This window comes from Nematolebias whitei, chromosome 9, assembly GCF_014905685.2.
Source record: "Nematolebias whitei isolate Nwh7 chromosome 9, NemWhi1, whole genome shotgun sequence".
In the NCBI taxonomy this organism is placed as follows: Eukaryota; Metazoa; Chordata; class Actinopteri; order Cyprinodontiformes; family Rivulidae; genus Nematolebias; species Nematolebias whitei.
Genome location: NC_056506.1, coordinates 49413972 through 49419094, shown reverse-complemented (window position 1 = coordinate 49419094; position 5123 = coordinate 49413972). Strand labels below are relative to the sequence as shown.

Here is a 5123-nt window from a genome sequence, read left to right as displayed (position 1 = left end):
TGAGACCAGTGAGACTGCAGAAGGAAATGAGACCAGTGAGACTGCAGAAGGAAATGAGACCAGTGAGCCTGCTGCAGGAGATGAGACCAGTGAGACTGCATCAGGCAATGAGACCAGTGAGAGTGCTGCAGGAGTTGAGACCAGTGAGACTGCTGCAGTAGATGAGACCAGTGAGACTGCAGAAGGAAATGAGACCAGTGAGACTGCAGCAGGAGATGAGACCAGTGTGACTGCATCAGGCAATGAGACCAGTGAGACTACAGAAAGAAATGAGACCAGTGAGACTGCAGAAGGAAATGAGACCAGTGAGACTGCTGCAGGAGATGAGACCAGTGTGACTGCATCAGGCAATGAGACCAGTGAGACTGCAGAAGGAAATGAGACCAGTGAGACTGCTGCAGTAGATGAGACCAGTGAGACTGCAGAAGGAAATGAGACCAGTGAGACTGCAGCAGGAGAGGAGACCAGTGTGACTGCTTCAAGCAATGAGACCAGTGAGACTGCAGAAGGAAATGAGACCAGTGAGACTGCAGAAGGAAATGAGACCAGTGAGACTGCAGAAGGAAATGAGACCAGTGAGACTGCAGAAGGAAATGAGACCAGTGAGACTGCTGCAGGAGATGAGACCAATGCGACTGCTGCAGGAGATGAGACCAGTGAGACTGCTGCAGGAGATGAGACCAGTGAGACTGCAGAAGGTGATGAGACCAGTGAGAGACCAAAAGAAGATGATGAACTAGTGATAAGAGTTGTGGCAAACAATGTACCCACGGACGTGACAGCAGACGATGCACCCATGGAGGTCACAGCAGATGATGAGTAACCAGAGATTGAAAGCGCTTAAGCCAATGAGGGACCAGTGGTTAGCGGTGCTGCAGCTGATGATGAGACCACAAATGAGGTAGTTGCCAGAGTTTTGGGGTCCACCAGAGCAGTAACAGCTGCAGGACGAGAGGTAGAGAGCGAGGTGTTTCCCAGGACTCCCTCGGAGACACACAGAGGTGGGGCATCATGGCTGACCCCCACAGAGACGCAGGGAGAGTGGTATCCTGAAGACCCTGGAGAGCGAGACACTGGTGGCTCCGTTGACACTAGTGGTGGGACCACTGGACATTCAGCCTCGCTGAGCTGCTTGGGGACCTCTGGAGTTTTCAGCCTCGCCGGGCTGCTCGGCTCATACATCTAATGTCTGTTTCTCCTTCCTGTTCTCTCAAACCCCAGCCTGATGAAGCAGATAGCCACGTGTCATGTGCCTGGTTCTGTTGGAGGTTTCTACCTGTTAAAAGGGAATTTTTCCTTTCCACTGTTGCCATTGTGCTTGCTCAGGATGGGAGACTGCGACGAGCTGAAGATTCAACACAATCTGCTGGCTTCCTTAGACATAACATTTTTCTAACTGGCTTTTTTATGCATATGAATGTTTCTGTTCAGTGCCCTGAGACAACTTCTGTTGTGACTTGGCGCTATATAAATAACCTGAGTTGAATTAAAATGAATTGAATTGAAAAATATTATGTTTTCTTGTGTTCATGCTGTACTTTCAAATACAATATTCAGTAAATTTGAATTAAAATTAGTTTTGCAATATTTATACTTTGTCTTCTTGGTTGCAGGTCCACTGTAAATGTCATTCTCTAAATCAGGAAGCACATAAAAACAACAGGGAGATGACTAATGAACAGGTGTGTGATGGGAATAGTGATGAGAAGGAGGTTTCCATGCTGTGACACTGCTGGGCATTCTGGACCACCAGAGGTATGAAACTTTCCTTTCCTCCATGGGGGTTCCCAAACATTGCCTTCCTTTAAGCTCCTCTAATCAACCCTTGTGTCTAATTCACATAAAAGAGCTATAAAAAGCCCAGGTGTTATTTATGTGTGTGTCATGTGGAAAAAGTAGACAAGAGCGTAAAGTTTAGCTCATATTTCCACTCTTAGACTCTCGACCCAAAGGGCTGGACAGTTTCAGTTATCAGTCCTTCCTGTACGGCTGTCAATATGTTTGAAATATTTAAATTTATTAACAGTGATAAAGCCCTGTAACATTTAGAATATTTTAATATTGTTAAAAACTCACTTTGTGCAGGAGTACAGGTGCAATTAAGCTGCTATGTTTCAACACAGAACGACATGACATCTAAAACACATTTAGAGTCATTTACAGAAAGAAAACAGAGAATTAAACAATAATTTCATGAAGAAATGCATACTGCCCACTGCCTTGCATGCCAAAATAAATAAAATATGACTTGTTACTGCTTGGGATATGTGTTGGGGATGACACTCAGCTACTACCACATCAATGTTTTTAGCTTAAAATCTGTCTGACTGAGTAATGGCCATTTGTGTTTGCTAAGGTCAATTAGCTCTTTTTTCAGGTCAATACATATTTTATTAACTAACATTGTAATAGAGGGTAATAACTGCCTGAGCACGGTTGATCGTAATGAAACGTGAACTAATTGTAATAAATCCAGCTGGGGATGGAAACTTCATGCTCTGTGTGAGCAGCTGTCCTGGAAACAGCTGGTGGAGGTCAGGTTACTACAACAACTAAGCAGCTTCCTGAGCGTTAACCAGCTGCAGGTGTCTGTTAGAATGAACTGTACGCACTAAATAATCCTGTTTATTTGTAGACTAATATGTTTGTGGAGAATGTTTACAGGAGCAGATCTGTATTGCAAAATTAGACCATTATTTATATGAGCAGGTTTCAAATTAAAGTGTTTATTGTAGCAAATTGAAAAAATATTAATTAGATTTTATACAAAGGAAGTGTACAACCAGAGTCCATCGTAGATTAAAAAAATATTTAAAATGTAAACGTAGTTAATTAGAGTGCAAGAAAGACATTAAATAAGTAATTCTGTGCAGTTTTAATGTTTATATCATAAAGGTTTAAACATTCATGGCTGGTTTGGTCAGTCTGAAAACAACAATTAAAAAGGGCAAACACTTTCCTAAAATACTCAACGTGTGACTGGGTGATGGGTTATTCGAAAGCACACTTCAAATAATCAAATCATTTCAATAAATCACCATTTTAAAACAGAACAAAGTGCTCGTCATCATCATACCTAAAACCCACAGAACTAACAGGCTAATATGAACTTTTGTGTTGCACATCAGTATATAGATGCTTTGGAGCCCAGAATGGTGGATTTTGATTTCTTTATTTTGTTGTGCTTCTTGCAGAAATGCAGCTGCAAAACAACAAAAGTTTTGTCTATGATAAGAGCATCAGCTGACGGTTAAATTCAGTATGCTGATGACCAACTGATGCAGTGATGTCTTACAGGTCTTACTGGCGCCTGAGTCAGATAAGAAATCACATTTTCATTTTACACAAACATGGCAGCACTGTGGCACAACTGGTAGAGCTGCTGCCTCTCAGCCAGAAGCTTGCCGGTTCAATTCCCGGCCTTTCTGGGTGGAGTTTGCATGTTCTCTCCGTGCATGCGTGTGTTTTCTCCGTGTACTCCATTTTTCTCCCACTGACCAAAAACATGCATGTTAGACTGATTGGTAACTCTAGGTGAGCGAGAGAGAGAGTGAATGGTTGTTTGTCTCTATGTGTCCCTGTGATGGACTGGAGACCTGTCCAGGGTGTACCCCGCCCCTCGCACAGTGATTGATGGACATGGGCACCGGCGACCCCCGTGACCCAAAATGAAAGAAGCAGGTAAAAGATAATGGATGGATGGTTGGACAGACTAAGCATTTTATTCTTTGTTTTGTTCTGATGATACCTTGTCGCACGTTCATCTGACCAGGTATCAAATTAGAGTGTTTCGTGATTAATGACTAAATAAATAAACTTGGAATCCACTAAAAACAGAGTATTGTTAAAATTGTATACCAGATCAGCGGTTTTGTCAAAGTAAACCAAAGTTTCACCTGTTGAGCTTCCATAGTTCAGATTTTTATCTTGAATCTAGTAGCTTTTCTTCACCATTAAACGAATGCCCCTCCCTTTATAATCAGCCACACGATGAGCTGTTGGGCACAAACACAAGATGCCATACGAAGATGCAGTATCTCATTTTCACCCACCTGACCCAAACACTCTGCCATGTCTCAAGTAACTTATGAGGAAATGTCACCCCGCTGCCCCCTCCTTGGCTTCCAGGCACATGTGCCTGTTGGAGCCTGGTTTCCTGAGAAAATGACGAGCTGAACATGTGACAGTGATACGGTGAGACATTAACAACCGTATCACTGGACCAACATGCTTTAATCTGTTCCATGAAAGACAAGTTCTTTTGGAAAAAGGTGTAAAGCTACTTGAGCGATACAACATAAAGTTTCACGTTTGCTTTTCAAAGTTGGTTGCAGGATACTGAACATTGTCCTGATGCTGATCAATAATCCAGGTAGATGAATCGAACGAGGTTGAGTCAGGTCCTCTGGACAGATTCTTCTTTGCTGAAATGTTTTGTCTCATCCAAAAGTCTTCTTACTTGAGAAAAAGTTTTTTGGATGAAAGACATTTCAACAAAGTCCAGGACGTGATTCAACCTTGTTAGATATTTTTTTAGAAATTTACATCATGTGGTTCATGCCGGACGGTGGTCTGTTGATACTACTTTAACGTTCTCGTGCTTGAATTCAGTCAACCATTTGTTGGAACATCTGTTTTTATTATCTACTGCTGCTCTGTCTTGCATTACCACACTTTAAATGTTGAGCTTGAACTTTTATGACTGTCCATTTTGTGCCAAATCTCACCAACTAGCAGTAAAGAATGTCAAACTTTGATTCGTATTTTGTAATCCATTGGTTCAATCCATTGTCAAGCTACTTCTTTAAAAATTTACTTAATTTAATCTGAAAGCCACAAGTTTGGAAGCCACATGTTTCAGTACTCCGGATCATTGCGAAACGCCAGTGGTATTAAATTATCTGCAAGTCTTCAAACTGAAATCCATGTCAATCCCAAGAAAGGAGCCAGAGGGCTGGAGGCAGGTTTTGAGGACAACAGCAACACATGAGCAGCTGTTGAGCAGATATCCCTGTTAACCCAATCAGGAAGCTCCGAAACAACAGACAGGATGGCACCCCTGAGCCTCCAGCACGCCTGAGCCTCAAACACGCCTGAACCTCCAACATGCATGAGCCTCAAAC

The 5123-nt window shown here is 42.5% G+C and overlaps 1 protein-coding gene across 1 annotated transcript in view; it reads right to left on the bottom strand.

Annotated features, from left to right (window-relative positions):
- retreg1 (reticulophagy regulator 1) overlaps window positions 1-5123 on the bottom strand; it is an 18667-nt gene that overhangs the window by 5431 nt on the left and 8113 nt on the right. The gene's annotated exons all lie outside the window — the stretch shown is intronic.